The following is a 17,820-nucleotide window of genomic DNA, read 5'->3' as shown; positions in this document are numbered from 1 at the left end:
AACGTGACATTCTTTTTCTGTCTCTCTCTGTGTCTGTTCTCTTCTATAAGGACATGACTTAGATTGGATTAAGATCCATCCTATTCCAGTATGATCTCATGTTAACTGATAGCTCTATTTTCAAATAAGTTTAAGTTAACAGGTACTAGAGTTAGAGCTTCAACTCTTTTTCACGGGGAGAGTGGGAGAGTGGTGCATAATTCATAACCCTTCCCTTCCTCACAAGCTTACTCCATGGGGCTATGTTCTTCCTCTTTTACATGATGTAAAATTATCAATTCACTCATCTTCAAGTGCCAATTTTATCTACACATTTAATCAAAAAGTATTTGTTGAATAAATTTTCCAGGTGCCATGCATGAGTTAGGTTGTGGACACAAAGTGCAAAGACAAGGTCAAAGTGCAAAGACATGGTTTCTGATTCCAAGGCATCATCTCCATGCAGAGGACTCCTAAATGTGATGGAACTGCAGGGAAGGGAGGAAATGGTTCTTTCTCGTACATTAGAAGGAGCTACTTTAGGAAGATCCTCTTGAACTATTTCTAGAAGAACAATGTCTTAATCTCATTGGCGAGTTTGGAAAAAAAAAAGTCATTATATGTATTTTCCCTTTTGAAAGCCAGCCCCACCCCAGAAGGTATGAATTCTTCTATGTTGCCCCATGCCTTGAGTTTTACTGGGTCAGGAATCCATGGGAAGAGGTTTGAAATTGAACAGAGCTGCCTGTAATGTGATGGCAAATCTTTCTAAGCCTGTTGTTGTTGTTGTTAGGTGCCATCAAGTTGGTTCTGACTCATAGTTACCCTATGCACAACAGAATGAAACACTGCCTGGTCCTGAGCCATCCTTACAATCGTTGTTATGCTTGAGCTCATTGTTGCAGGCACTGTGTCAATCCACCTCGTTGAGGGTCTTCCTCTTTTCTGCTGACCCTGTACTCTGCCAAGTATGATGTCCTTCTCCTCATGATGTCCTGGTCCCTCCTGACGACATATCCAAAGTATGTAAGATGCAGTCTCTCCATCCTTGCCTCTAAGGAGTATTCTGGCTGTACTTCTCCTGAGACAGGTTTGTTTGTTCTTTTGGCAGTCCATGGTATATTCAATATTCTTCACCAACACCACAATTCAAAGACGTCAATTCTTCTTCGGTCTTCCTTATTCATTGCCCAGCTTTCACATGCATATGATGCGATTGAAAACACTATGGCTTGGGTCAGGCGCATCTTAGTCTTCAAGACTACATCTTTGCTCTTTAACACTTTAAAGAGGTCCTTTGCAGATTTACCCAATGTGATGTGTCTTTTGATTTCTTGACTGCTACTTCCACGGGTGTTGATTGTGGATCCAAGTTAAATGAAATCCTTGGCAACTTCAATGTTTTCTCCGTTTATCATGATGTTGCTCATTGGTCCAGTTGTGAGGATTTCTAAGCCTAGAGTTTAATATTAGAAAGCCCTCTTGTCCACAGCTATGAGTGACTTTCTCCTGTATTAGCTGTATCTGCAAGAAAGGTGACATTTTGTACTCCCATCTGCCTTACTATTGTGATTTATGTCTCAGTTGATTTATAATTCAAGTAGAGAAGAGAGGTGTTACTTACTTATAAGCCTTCCCAGGAACATTAACAATGTGTACCTCTAATCCTGTCCCCCCACCTGAGCTCTTGCCCTGTAATCTAATGATCAGGGCATGTATGCAGATGCAATTTTCAATGCTCCACATTCAGAATTTCACAAATGTAAAGCAACGATCTCCAATCTCCAGTCACCTCATGAAAGGAAATAAAACGTTCACCAGTAAACATCCCCGTTTCCGTGGCATGCACCTGTATCTGCCGACTCATCCGGGCTTGAAACCCTGGAGTCCGCCACAACTCACCCTCTGCTTCGTCCTCCGGAGAAAGTTGGGCACAAAGTCCTGCTGATTATTTTTCTCTGGTGTTTCTTATCCATCTTTGCTTTTATCGCCAATCCCAATCTAGACTTCTTCATGTCTGTTTTGTGCCAAAGCTCACCAGCTAGATTTGGCTGTTACCTAATTGTTCCCTGGAGTCCCTAGGTAGTGCAACTGTTTAACATGCTTAGCTGCTAACCAAGGTGTTGGGGGCCTCAGGGCACTCAGAAGTGGTTCGGAAGAAAGGCCTGGTGGTCTACTTCCAGAAAATCACCCGTTAAAACCTATGGAGTGCAGCTCTCTCGACACGCGCGGGATCGATGGAGTGCAGCTGTCTCGACACGCGCGGGATCGATGGAGTGCAGCTCTCTCTCGACACGCGCGGGATCGATGGAGTGCAGCTCTATCGACACGCAGGGGATTGCCAAGGGTCAGAATTGACTCGCTGGCACCTGCTTTTGTTTGTTTGTTGGTGTTTCTTGTAAAACCTCTAGCAGAGCTGACAATACAGATTTACTCAGTTGCCACTTTGACCACGTCATTCCCTTCAGAAATGCCACCAGTGGGTTCCATCTTCAAACCAAACTCTTTTTCCTTATATACTGGGGATGATGCAACCGACCTCTGCTTATTTGTTACCCAACATTTTACTCAAACTTAGCTTTTTACTGAACCAAAAGAGTGGAATATTCTTACTACATGCTTCTGTTCAAGATGTAAACCACACACACATCCAAAACCAGTCCCTACCTCCTTGACCATCTCCTCCAAATGTTTAAGAACAGATACAAAGCCAGACATCTCTTACCCTTCTAATATATCTGCAGTTCGTAATACAGTTTCACAGTTAATCGTATAGTGTATTAAATTGTACACTCACTGTGTTTTTTTTATAGATTCATGCTTATCCAAGCTGAATGATTTTCCAGGGCTAAGAAATCATGGATTATTTCCTATATCATAAAATACATTGTTAATGATATAAACCCATTGCTGTTGAGTCAATTCCTACTCATAGCAACCCTATAAGGCAGAGTAGACCTTCCCCGTGGGGTTTCCAAGGAGTGCATGGTGGATTCAAGCTGCCGACCTTTTGGTTAGCAGCCATAGCTCTTAACCACTATGCCACCAGTGTTTCCATTAATGATATAGTCGATACAAAATAAATACTTAATGATTTGACTAACTTGTCTTAACCTATAAGATGGTTTGATTCAATAGTCTGAAATGTAAGACTGATTCAATAATCAGGATTCCTACTCTGACCTCTTTAACTTTCTCTATTGTTCTAGGCAAGCCATTTTAGTTATTTTGGACCTAATTTCTTAATACAAAAATGGAAGTAAGGCCTGTCATCTGTCTTATTTATGGTGAGTGGTGAGAAGTATTCTAGTCAATGCAAAGCACATGGCTAATACAAAGTTTAATAAAAATGATAAATAACATTTATTACAAAATTGAACCATTGTTCAATTTCTTCTGCCCTTTCAGTCCTTTGATTCAATATTCTCTCAATGAAATCTGATAACTTTAATTTGAGAAAGTGTTTTACTAATAATCATAGGCTTTCTACATTAACCTTTTCTTATCATTAGGCACACCCGGATGATACCAAATTATTCTTTTAAAGAAATCAATATATCACTATAAATGCATGGAGAAACATCTGATAGTGGAACTTAAGGTAAGGGGAGCCTAGGCATGAGAAAATTGTATCAGAGAATCCTGTTTTCCATGGGAATGTTTTCTTAATGATCTCAAATAAATAATTTTCTTCCTTTGTTGTTTTAAATCCCCTATTTTCCCTATTTCCTTAAATCTTGCTAGAAGAGCTACTTTTCACCTATTGTTAATTATAAAGAGCTGAAAAAACTAAAAATCCATTCTCTGAATTTTTACAGGCTCAGAAAAACTCCAAATTATTTCATTGCATTGAAACTTTTCGTATTAAACCATTAGGGTCAAGTGAATAATGCCTTTACTTGTGAGACAGTAATTTTGTTAATATTATGTCACAAAGGTAGTTTTTGTTTAGTGTTTATGTTAAGGGTAATGGAAAAATTCAGGACTGGTAATGGTTGAACAATACAATGAACGACTGCCTCTTGATCTATGTACAGGTTCCTCATGAGCACAATTAAGTGTTCTGGAATTTCCAGTCTTCGCAATGTTATCCATAATTTGTTATGATTCACACAATCGAATGGCTTTGCGTAGTCAATAAAACACGCACACACATATATATATATACACACACATGCTTATATAAGTGTATATATATACACACATATATATAAATATATATATAAAACACAGACATATATGTAAATATACACACATATATACATATACACACGCATATATACATATATATAGAGAGAGAGAGATTTTTCTCACAGAAATGGCTCACATGGTTGTAGAGGCTAGCAAGTCCCAGGTCTGTGGCTCAGGTGTCAGGCTGGAGCCTTCCCCTGACTCCTGTAGCAGCAGGAGCTGACGAACCCAAGATGGGCAGGCCCAAAGGTAGGCTGCTGGCACATAGTTTGTGGAGGCCAACAAATTCCAAGATCAGAAAGTAGGCTGCTAGCTCAAGTCCCAAGATCCAGAGGTCAGATGATGATGAGCCAGATATAGGGCCCAGAGTGAGATCCTTGCTGAAGCATCCATTTAGACTAGAGGCAGGTCACAACAAAGAAACTGCTTTTGAACTGATTGGCTGCTCACAGCAGATCTCATCATGGAGTTGATTACATCATCACATAACTGCCAACTTACATCATTACACAGCTGCCAAACTACTGAGAATCATGGTCCAGTTGAGCTGACGCACAACTTTAACCATCACATTGCCACAATAAAAAAAAATGAAAAAGAAAAAATTTTTAAAGTTTATATTGGATTTAAAAAATTAAAGCACCAGCAGATATTTCTGAAAAAAAAAATCACAGACCATCCTAGATATGCTGGTTGGTGAGTGTTCAACAATGCATGTCAGATATAATCTAACTTACAAGGGAGGAGGGAAAATAGTCGAAGAAGGAGAGATGATAGTAAACTACCTGGAAACAAGATTTCCCACTATTGATCATGACCTAATTCTTTCAATTATTTTCTGTTTCCACATGTATTCCTTAAAGCTAATGCAGAGTTTATAAACATGTTTGCCAATGCGAACTAATTAGGTAAAGTATAAAGATAATAAAAAAGAAGCAAAACTTAAAGCATGTTTTACAATTTGAAATAATTCTACTTAGATGTGTTTAGGAGAAGGAAACATTGGAAATTTGGATAAAGTTCAATGTTTATATTCTGTGTGAAGTTCATTTGTCTGTGCTGTCTCCATTAGACTAGATTAAGACCAGGTTCTTGAATAGGGTCTAGCAAGCCTTCCAAAATCACTCCTGTCCTGAGGCATATTACATACTTTGCCCCAGTTCTCCGGTCACACTCTACCAGGTGGTTTATTGTCTTTTCTTTTTTTAAACAATATTTTACTGCATTTTTGGTGAAGTTTGCACAGTAAGCTAGGTTCCCATTTGACAATTTTGGCACAAATTTATTAGCTACATTTATTAAAATATGTCAATATTCTCTTTAATTGTGTTCTGATTGCTCTATTTCCAGTACTCTAGTTTCCCTGCCCCCTGTCTTCTCATTTTTGCTTTTGAGTAATTGTTGACCTTTTGGTCTCATGCAGATGATTTTTAAGTAGAGCACCAATCTTATGGTTAATAGTCTTTATTTTGTGTGCTACCCTGCTATTTTTCTAAGAGATGATCTCAGGGCTAGGTTCAGTTCTTGGCTTAAAGAGTGTCTCAGGGTAATAGTCTCAGGGAATCCTGTGTTCTATACTGTTTGAGTTTGTCTGGATTTTTTTTTTTAGAATTTGAGTTCTGCTCCACATTTTCTCCCATTCAATTCAGAAGCATCTATTGTGATCCCAGTCAGAAGGGTCACTGGTGGTAGCTGGACCCCACCTAGATCTTCCCGTCTCAGTGTAGATGAACTCAAGGCTCGTGTAGACTTCTTTCTTCTCTGAGCTTTTGGTTACCTTCTTACTGTTTTGCTCCTGGTGAGTAGAGACCAGTTGTATATTGGATGGCCTCTCAAAAGCTTTTAAGACCCCAGATGATACTTCACTAGGATGTAGAACATGATTTTTTGAACTATGTTATGTCAATTGTTACATCCCATGAGACTATGGCCTTAAGATTTCAAACCCAGAAAATCAGTCTTGTAAGGTATTTGGTTATGTCTGAGGAGTATCAGTGTTTGTGTCTTCGATGAATATATGTGCCTGCACCCAACTATTTGTATTTGCATGTACCTACAGATACTTCTTTTTGGCAAAAAACAAGGCTCCAGGAATTGACAGAATATCAATCGAGATGTTTCAACAAACAGATGCAGTGCTGGAGGTGCTCACTCGTCTATGCCAAGAAATATGGAAGACAGCTTCCTGGCCAACTGACTAGAAGAGATCCGTATTTATGCCTATTCCCAAGAAAGGTGATCCAACCAAACGTGGAAATCATAGGACAATATCATTAATATCACATGCAAGCAAAATTTTGCTGAAGATCATTCAAAAATGGCTGCAGCAGTATATCGACAGGGAACTGCCAGAAATTCAGGCCGGTTTCAGAAGAGCACATGGAGCCAGGGACATCATTGCTGATGTCAGATGGATCCTGGCTGAAAGCAGAGAATACCAGAAGGATGTTTACCTCTGTTTTGTTGACTATGCAAAGGCATTTGACTGTGTAGATCATAACAAACTATGGATAACACTGAGAAGAATGGGAATTCCAGAAAGTTTAATTGTGCTCATGAGGAACCTTTACATAGATCAAGAGGCAGTTGTTCAGACAGAACAAGGGGATACTGATTGGTTTAAAGTCAAGAAAGGTCTGCGTCAGGGTTGTATTCTTTCGCCATACCTATTCCATCTGTATGCTGAGCAAATAATCCGAGAAGCTCGACTATATGAAGAAGAACGGGGCATCAAGATTGGAGGAAGACTCATTAACAACCTGCATTATGCAGATGACATAACCTTGCTTGCTGAAAGTGAAGAGGACTTGAAGCACTTACTAATGAAGATCAAAGACCACAGCCTTCAGTATGGATTACACCTCAACATGAAGAAAAGAAAAATCCTCACAACTGGACCAATGAGCAACATCATGATAAACGGAGAAAAGATTGAAGTTGTCAAGGATTTCATTTTACTTGGATCCACAATCAACAGCCATGGAAGCAGCAGTCAAGAAATCAAATGACACATTGCACTGGGCAAATCTGCTGCAAAAGACCTTTTCAAAATGTTGAAGAGCAAAGATGTCACCCTGAAGACTAAGGTGCGCCTGACCCAAGCCATGGTATTTTCAATCACATCATATGCATATGAAAGTTGGGCAATGAATAAGGAAGACCGAAGAAGAGTTGACGCCTTTGAATTGTGGTGTTGGAGAAGAATGTTGAATATACCATGGACTACCAAAAGAACAAACAAATCTGTCTTCAAAGAAGTGCGGCCGGAATGCTCCTTAGAGGCAAGGATGGCGAAACTGTGTCTTACATACTTTGGACATGTTGTCAGGAGGGATCAGTCCCTGGAGAAGGACATCATACTTGGCAGAGTACAGGGTCAGTGGAAAAGAGGAAGACCCTGAAAGAGGTGGATTGACACAGTGGCTGCAACAATGAGCTCAAGCATAACAATTGTGAGGATAGCGCAGGACCGGGCAGGGTTTCGTTCAGTTGTGCATGGGGTCGCTACGAGTCGGAACCGACTCGAAGGCACCTAACAACAACAACAACAACACAGACACTTCTGTTCCTGTGCATATACCTGTACCTACCCATATTTTTTTTTTTTACCCATATATCAGGAAACCCTGGTGGCATAGTGGTGAAGTGCTGTGGCTCCTAACCAAGAGGTCGGCAGTTCATATCCACCAGGCGCTCCTTGGAAGCTCTATGCGGGCAGTTCTACTCTGTCCTATAGGGTTGCTATGAGTCGTAATCGACTTGATGGCAGTGGGGTACCCATATATCAATATGCCTATTCCCATCCCTTTTTGCTCAGACACTTGTTTTTACTTTGATTGCGCTGTGCTCACTATATTGACATTCTCTGTCACTTTTCTCATCGTCAAAAACAAGTCTCTGTGATCTAAAGCATACTTTCACCAGCCCCCATTCCCCCTGGTAACCACCAAGGAATATTAGTCTCTATCGAGTCACTGTGAGTCAGAATCGCCTTGATGGCAATGGGTTTGGTATTTTTTATATATATGTATATGTACATCTATTCTTGTCTTCTTACAAAAGGGGGATCCTGCTATCGTTGTCCTTATATGCTTATTTCACTTGGCATTATGTCCTCCAGGCCCGTCTATGTTATGATTCATAGACTTATCATTGTTCTTTATGTTGTGTGGTATTCCATTGTATGTAGGTACCACAATTTACTTACACTTTCATCTGCTGATGGGCACTTGGTTTGTTTCCACTTATTTGCTATTGTGAATAAAGCAGCAACGAATATAGGTGTGCATATGTCTATTCATGTCATTATTCTTTGGTCTCTAGGGTAGTGGTATTGCTGGATCACAGGGTAGTTCTATTTTTAATTTTTTGGACTTTTCCCACAGTGGTTGCACCATTTTAAAGTCCCACCAGCAGTGGATAAAGGTTCAAGTCTTCCTACATCCTCAGCAACTTTTTTTTTTTTTAACCAGTGTCATTGAAGCCGGGGTAAGATGGTGTCTTCTTGTAGTTTTTATTTGAATCATGATCTTGAGCTCCTTTTCGTGTTTGTTGGCTGCTTGGATGTAGTGAAAGCTCTGTTCATATCCTTTGCCCAATTCCTGACTGCGTTGTCATTTTGTTGTTGAGTTGTTGCAGTATTCTATAAATTTTAGATGTGAGACCATTAGTGGATAAGTTGTTTCCTGAGATTTTTTCTCACTTTGTGTGTTGTCTATTTACCCTCTTAATAAAGTTTTTTGATACACAGTTTTTAATATTTATGAGGTCCCTTTTATCTATTTTCTCTTCTTCCGTTAGAGCATTTTTTATGTTTGTTATCCTATTTTCACAAGTGATTAAGTCCCATAGTTTCCTCCCTCCTCTTTTTCCAGGAATTTTATGATTTTAGGTTTAACATTTAGGTCTTTGATCCATTTTGAGTTAGTTTTTGTGTATGGCATCAGGTATGGCTCCTGTTTCTTTTTTCCTGGTGAATATTCAGTTTTGCCAGTACCATTTATTAAAGAGGCTGTTTCTCCCCAACTGAATGAAATTTGACCCCTTGTTGAAAATCAGTTGTCCATAAATGGCTGTGTTTAATTATAAGTTCTCAATTCTATTCCACTGGTCTGTGTGTCTGTTGTTGAACCAAAACCAGGCTGTTTTGATTACAGTGGCTGTAGAGTATGATTTGATACCAGGGAATGTGAGGCTTCCTACTTTGTTTGTTTTTTTTTTTTTTGTAATTCAGTGTTGCTTTGGCTATTCAGAGTTTCTTGCCTTTCCATATAAAGTTGGTCAATAGTTTTTCCATTTCAGTGAAGAATATTGTTGGGATTTATATCAGGATTGCATTGTATCTGTGGATTGTTTTAGGTAGAATTGGCATTTTCACTATATTAAGTCCTCCAATCCATGAACAAGGATTTTTCAGTCTTTCCATTTTAGTCCGTTGTAGTAATGTTTTATGATTCTCATTGTATAAGTCTTTTATGTCCCCGGTTAGGTTAATTCCTAGATATTTTATCAATTTGGAAACCCTGGTGGCGTAGTGGTTAAGTGCTATGGCTGCTAACAAAAAAGGTCAGCGGTTTGAATCCACCAGATACTCCTTGGAAACTCTATGAGGCAGCCCTACTCTGTTCTATAGGGTCAGTATGAGTCGGAATTGACTTGACTGCAATGTTTTTTTTTGTTTATCCACTTGGGAGTTATTGTAAATGGTATCATTTTCTTGATTTCTTTCTCGGAGTATTCTCTGTTAGTGGAGAGGAACCCAACTGATTTTTGTGTGTTGACCTGGTACTCTGAAACGTTGCTAAACTCTTCCTTTAGTTCCAGCAGTTTTCTTGTGGAATCTTTAGGGTCTTCTATGCATAGAATCATGCCATCTGCAAACGGAAATAGTTTTACCTCTTCCTTTCTGTTTTGGATACCTTTTATTTCTCTTCCTTGTCTTATTATTCTGGTTAAGACTTCCAGTACAATGTTGCATAAGATCGGTGATAATGGGCATCATTGTTTCATTCCCGGTCCAAAAGGGAAGGCTCTCAGCATTTCTCCATTACGTTTAATGTTGGCTGTTGGTTTTGCATATATGCCCCTAATTATGTTGAGAAATTTCCCTTCTATTCCTAATTTGTTGAGAGTTTTTTCAGGAAAGGATTCTGAATTTTATGGAATTCTTTTTCCGAATCAATTGATAAAATCATATGGTTCTTTTCCTTGGTTTTATTTCTGTGGTATGTTACATTGACCAATTTTCTAACTTTGAACCACCATTATAATCCCAGTATGAATCTCATTTGATTTTGGTGTATGATTTTTTTGATATGCTGTTAAAGTCTGTTGGCTAGAATTTTGTTGAAATTTATGCATCTATGTTCATAAAGGATAAATTTTTTTTTTTTTTAGGATATTGGTCTGTAATTTTCTTTTTCTGTGGTGTCTTTGCCTGGTTTGGGCATCAGGGTTATCCTGTCTTCATAGAAAGAGTCTGGTAGTGTTCCTTCCTTTTCTATATTTTTGAAGAGATTGAGTAGGATTGTTATCACCTCTTCTCTGAATGCTTGGTAGAATTCACCAATGTAGCATTACGGTCCTGGGCTTTTTTTTTCTGTAGGCAATTTTTTGATGACATTTTCAATCTCTTCTTTTGTAATGGGTCTTCTTAAATTTTCTAACTTTGTATTCGTTTGGGTAAGTAGTATATTTTTAGGAATTAGGCTTTCAAATTTGTTGGAGTACAATATTTCATAGTAATCTGTTATGATCTTCTTTATCTCTGTTGGATTGGTTGTAATGTCACTAATTTTGTTTTTTAATTTGGTTATTTGTCTCTTCTGATTTTTTTCTTTTATCAATCTAGCTAGTGGTTTGTCTATTTTATTGATCCTTTCAAAGAACCAACTTCTGGTTCTCTTGATTTTTTTCTATTGTTTTTCTTTCTCATTTATTTCTGCCCTGATCTTTATTATTTCCTTTTTTCTGATGGCTTTTGGATTCTTTTCCTCTTCGTTTGCTATTTGATAAAGGTTTAAGTTAATGGTTTTGGATCTTTCGCTTTTAATGTAAACATTTAGTGTTTGTGATTTTCCTTTTGCTGTGTCCAAAAGGTGTTACGTTGTTTTTATTTTCGTTTGATTCTAGCTATTTCTAATTTCACTTTTGATTTCTTGTATGACTCAATAGTTTTTTAGTAGTGTATTATTTACTTTCCATGTATTATTTTTTTTTTCCTTATTTTTCCTGTTGTTGATCTCTTGCTTCATATCATTATGGTCAGAAAATATGCTTTGCATGATTTCAATCTTTTTACATTTGTTGAGATTTGTTTTTAGTCCTAGCATATGGTATATTCTGAAGAATGATCCATGTGCATTGGAGAAGAATTTTTATTGTCCTAATGCTGGGTGGAGTGTTATATATATATTTGTTAGGTCTAACTGGTTTATGGTTTTATTTAAATTCTCAATGTCCTTAGTGATCTTCATTTGAGATCTGTCTATAATTGAAATTGGTGTTTTGACATACCCTACTATTATTGTGGAGTTGTCTATTTCTCCTTTCATATTATTAGTCAGTATTTGTTTCATGTATTTTTATGCATTGCTGTTAGGTGCATATATATTTATAATTGTTATGTCTTCTTGCTGGATTGACCCTTTTACTTAAAGTCTATTTTATCTGATATCTATATATGGCCACCCCTGCTTTTTCTTGCTTACTAGTTGCATGGAATATTTTTCTCTATCTTTTTATTTTCAGTTTTTTCTATCCTTATGTCTAAGGTGTATTTCTTGTAGACAGCAAAAAGATGAATCTTTTTTTTTCTTTTAATCCATACTGCCACTCTCTGCCTTTTGCATGGGGTGTTTAGACTATTTACATTTAAGATTGTTACCAAAAAACAAACTGTCTACCTCACTCATTTTGCCATTTGTTTTCTGGGTATTTTGTATCTTCTTTGTCTTTTCATTCTGATTTTTCTGTTTTTGTTTGTATTTGGCTGCTTGTGATGAGCCTTTTTGCTTTTTTCTTTGTTTTCTTCTGAATTTTTTTTTTCTCAGTGACTTCTTAGTGGTTACCACATATATTACATTTTACAAGTTACAGTTGCAAAAGCATTTAACATATGAACAATAGTTAATGTACAACCTTAACATGTTAAATCTATTCCAGATATGCTCATCCCTTCCCCATTTCTGTTGATGTATCTCCATTAACATCAATATACAACCTATATTTGACAAGTTTCCTTTATAATTATTTCTTACAAACCTGATGTTGTATTGTTTGTGAGATTTAACTATTGAGTTTATTCACTGAAAATATCATATACTTGGTCTTTATGATTGCCCATGTTGTTGCATTTTTTGGATCTCTCTCTCTCTCTTATTTTTTATTTATTTTTCCCCAGTGTATAGCCATGAGTATTTATTTAATGCTCTTGCCCTTCCATTTGGAGTACTACCTTGATTAATACTTGTAAAGCTGGCCTGGTAGTAGCAAATTCCCAGAGTTTCTGTTTGTTTCTAAATGTCTCGATGTCTCCCTCATTTCTGAATGTCATCTTTGCTGGGTAAAGAATTCTTGGTTGGCAATTGTTTTCATTCAGGATTTTATATACGTCTCTCCACTGTCTTCCAGCTTCTACGATTTCTGGGGAGAAATCCAAATTGATTCTTATGAAAGAGACTTGGTATGTTATATTGTGTTTTTCTCTCTCTGATTTTAGAAATCTCTTCTTGTCTTTTGTTTTCAAAAATTTATTTAGGATATGGAGCAGAGTTGATCTTTTTATGTTTCTTCTAATTGGGGTTTATGAAGCTTCCTCTGTTCGCAAGCTTAGTTCTCTGTTCAAGACTGGGAAATTCTGATTAGGTCTTGGAAAATTGTCTCTATGCCTTTGTTGCTTTCATGATGCTCTGGGATTCCAATAATTCTAATGTTAGATTTCATAATTGAATCCCATGTTTCTAATTGGTTTGCTCACTTTTCTCTCAAGACTTTATAAATTCAGTTATTTTGTCTTCTAATTCATTTATTCTATCTGCTGAAGTATTATCCTAGCCCTGCTGTCCCTGCAGTTCCTCCTGGTCCTAGTACCCATTCTTCTCATGCCTCAGTGAGATTCAGAAACCCTCTCTCACAGCACCATGGTCTCCTTTCACCCCGTCCCAATATCGTGGCCTATATACTCCCATAACCAACCTGTGCTGCATTAAAAAAATAATCAGGCTACAGCTTCCTCAGATTAGCAACTTTTCTGTGTTCCCAGTTTGGGGTGTTGTGATGAGCGAGTGCTCCAGATGTTAGCAAGTAGGTTCTCCCAGCTTCTGTGGTATCCCTGTTCCTCCGATATCCCCCGCTTCTGGACTCAACCCAACTCTCCCATGCCTCAGCTGGCATCTGAAGTTCTGAGATCTGTGTGCACTTGTTTTTATTCTTTGTTCAGTGGGTTAGTTGCTGGGAGAGTAAATGGGACCATTTATTCACTTCACTATCTTGTTTTGCCCTCCTCACATTGGTCGTTAATTTAGTTCTTTAAATAAATCTTGCTTTTTCTGTCTCCAGGCCTTTGTCAGACTATTCACTTTGTCTATGAACACCTCTTGCTCTACCCACCTCTTTACCTGGTTAGTGCGCACACATTCTTTAGTATCAGATAATATTACTTCCTCAGGAAAGCATTTCGAACCTACAAAAACCAGATCATGTCCCCTGGTTATACTGTCTCATAGCAATTGAGATTTATCCCAATTTGTAATTATACATTTGAGTGACAAAAAAATCTATCTCCCCAACTAGATGGTAGTTTCATGAAGCAGAGTTAATGTAATGCCTAAACTGTTAACTATTGTATCTCCAGCACCCACCATATTGTAGAGGCATGTAGGGAATTTTTATCTAATCAATAAATGAATAATTCAATTCTGAGTTTAGCTCATTGAGTAGCAAATTGTGAAAGGAACATGACCATTTGGGAGTAAAAAGTAAATTTAAGAATTCAGAATATGAAGAAAAATTTAGGAAATGGAATACCTGATAACAAATTGTTATATAGTATGTTAATTACTACGTCAAAAGTAAGATTAGTTTCTCTTATTTGAGATAAAAATGAAAATGAGAGGAAGTAACTGGCTTGTCCACACATTTCTTGGGGTTATATTCATTTATACTTACTAATTACATTATTGTTATTGGAGGGTATTTTTTATTTTTGTAGTGTTTAGCCTACACTAACAAAAACACAAAATGCATTGCCATTGAGTTGATTCTGACTCATAGGGACCCTATAGGACACAGTAGAACTGCCCCATGGGGTTTCCAAAGCTGTAAATCTTTACTGAAGCAGACTGTCACATCTTTCTCCCACAGAGTGGCAGGTGGCTTCAAATCACCGACCTTTTGGTTAGCAAGTGAGCTTTTAACCACTACACCACCAATGTTCCTTCGTTTGCTAACAAACACCCCCAAAATCCTGTTTCATGCATTTTAGAGACTGATAAATCTTTGAGGATAAAATTTTAAAGGGCACTGAATTCTAATTATGTTTTTATTTCTAAATTCTTTAAAACATCAAACGCTTATAGGTCATAATTCTAGCCAGTGCCCTTTTGTGATCAAGTTTTTTCAAACTCAAGACTGTAAAAACAGTAAGATGGTTATGAAGACCTGATCTTCAAAGTCAGCCATCTGCAGAGTCTGCGGGTATAATTTTTAGGGTACGTGGAGGCAAAATCAACCCTACATTTATACCCTCATAGCCTGATCGCCCCACCCCCAATATATACAATCACCTCAAATTTGTACAATTAGACACAGATTAAAAATTCAAGTAGAAAATTAGTAGGTGAGTTCTAGCTGCATGTCTTTGTGAACCTAAATCAGCATGTCTAAGAGACTAATGACAGTTTAACAGCAAATTAGTAGACATTACACAACATCTAATATTTTGAATGTATTTTCATTAAGCTCATGTCCAGCCATATTTATTAAACTTAAAATAATCATACCTATTTATCACGAGGTTTGGATTTATTTTCAAAACTGTGTAGATTTAATATGTGCCAAGGTTACAAGTTTCCTTTTTTAACGTTCTCCTAAAACATTTACCTGGAAAAGTATTACTCCATTCCCCATGTCTAATTCAAAGTAAAGTTTGGTCATCACAAATTTATGTTTCCTTCTGCTCTACATTTCAGAACATACTTATTTTTTTTTAATGATATTATTATGAGAACAATATCTTATCAAAAACAACAACAACAACAACAAAGAGGAGCCTAAATTCCTCTTCACAGGAAGAATTTATAATAGGTTATTTGACTACCTATCTTCTCCATTATGACTTGAACTGGAGGGAGAGAGGGGGGCAGGGAAAGAGACAGAGAGAGAGAGAGAGAGAGACTGGCTCCTCAGTCAGTTTTCCTTCTTATCTAAAGGTAACAGTTTCCACAGAAATTCAATTTCCATGAAATCTGGTAGACTGCTCAAATTTAACTGGTAAACCAGTTGCCATCCAGTAGATTCCAGCTCATGATGACCCTATGTGTGTCAGAGTCAAATTGTGCTCCATGGGGTTTTCAATGGTTGATGTTTTTTGGAAGTAAATTGCCTGGCCTTTCTTTCAAGGGACTTCTTGGTGGACTCATACTGCCAACCTTTTATTTAGCCACCAAGTGCATTCATCATTTGAAGTATCCAGGGACTCCTGTTTAAAAATTTAGATGTAACAAAAACTGCTTTTAAGAAAAGCTTATCATGAAATGTAATGAATAAAGTCATTCATTCTTACATGCATTTATTGGGCTTATTAATTTAACAAACACTGAGTACCTACTATTCTTCAATCAGTGAAAGAAAAACCGCAACACCTGATGAAGAATGGAATCAAGTAAATCAATTACAACGATGTATAATGAGTTCTACAAAAGAGGTATGGCTCAGATGATGAAGAGGTTTAGGTGTCAGGTCTTCAGTATCGAGCTGGTCCTGAAACAACTTTGGAAAGATTTCTAGAAAATTTGACTATTGAACTCAGTCTCGAAGGTTGGATAGAAGTTTGCTATGTGGGAAGTAGGAAATGGGAGTGTTGGTGGAAGATATAATTCCTGCAAGAGTCTGCAATGTGTAAAAAGCAATAGTGGCATATTGCTTAGAACTACTGAAGTGAAGCTTAGTATGTCTGCAGAGAATATGGAAGTGATAATTTGTAGCTTGAGTAAAAAAAGGGACAGGTTATGAAAAGCTTTGTCTGTTATTTGGATTTTATCCTGAAAAAAAAAAAATGTGAAACCGCTGATGATTTTGATCTCATTTGTGTTTTAGAAAGAACATTCTGGGAAAGCATGTGGAGGCTGAATTAGAAGGAGACAACAGACAAGACTCTTGTCTCAAAAGGCACAAGATGAGAAGATGCTGAACTAAGACAGGTGAAAGCAGAGAGGGAAGCAGCTAGGTATTTTGGACCAGAGGACAGATGGATGTAGGCCACGACAAAGAAAAGAGTTTACAGGAGACAGAGTCTGCCACTGCCTTCATTTTTTTTTTTTTTTTTTTTTAGTATAGGAAATTGATATTAAGTAGGATGTTCCAACAAATTCACAGAATCAGTGATGGATAGATTCAACCATTAAAGCCAAAGCCTTCGATTAAATGCGATGCATACTATTAAAAAATAAAATAACAGCATGACTTTTATTATGTAAACTATCCAAATGTTTATTTTAAATTCCCATTTAAAATTTTTTTTGAGTAAAAATCTATACAAAAACAGATATACAAGGTTGAAGCAACTAGAAGCATGACCTACATACATATAAAAATGTACAGTCAAAAGTAAATTCAATACACCGTGGCATCACATTGCACCAAAATGTTATTCTATAAAAAAAGCACAAGCATAGAGTTTCCACCAGATGAAAGCACACTTATTTCATAGTATCTTACCACCTACACAATAGCCCATAAACACCATCTGGCAGTGTGATCGCTGCACCAGAGCTCTCCCCAGAGGTAAATCATTTAACTGTAGAAGAATCCATTTTATTTCACATACTACATGCTGGTACAGGCACCAGTGCCAGAGAGCCCTAAGAAACATAACACAATACACAAATGAAGGTCCCTTTGCACCATTCGTATTTTTGAAGTTAAATATCTTAGTACTCTGGTTGAAATGTGAAATGCAATGCAGAGAAGCAATTTTGCTCTTTAAGCTTTTATCAATCAGTCTAAGACACTGTATAAAATATGTGTAAAATATGCATAATCGCCTTTACCAAGTCTCATTATCACAATGCCAGAATGAAGAAGCCCCTCCAGAGATGAGGGTCATTTATGATACTGAGGATCACTGTTTCCATCTGGATCTCTCAGTTGCTGTTTAGATGACCAGGCCACACCCACCATGCCCTTCAACTGTGGAAATGGTACAAGGTCACGACAAATGCATTCCAGATCCTAGTTCAAGGATATTCCTGGTCTCTAAATTGCAGTTTAAGCACAGATCAATGAGATGGCTGCCAGCATAAACCTTAACAGTAACCTTACTACCATTTTACCACTGGGCTGAATTGATTTTGTCCTCATAAGTTACTGACACTTGCCATACAATAGAAAAGGTATTTAAATACATAATACATAAGTAATGGGTTAATGTGA

The sequence above is a fragment of the Elephas maximus genome, chromosome 5 (assembly GCF_024166365.1).
Source record: "Elephas maximus indicus isolate mEleMax1 chromosome 5, mEleMax1 primary haplotype, whole genome shotgun sequence".
Classification (NCBI taxonomy): domain Eukaryota; kingdom Metazoa; phylum Chordata; class Mammalia; order Proboscidea; family Elephantidae; genus Elephas; species Elephas maximus.
Note: the sequence above shows the minus strand (reverse complement) of the source record.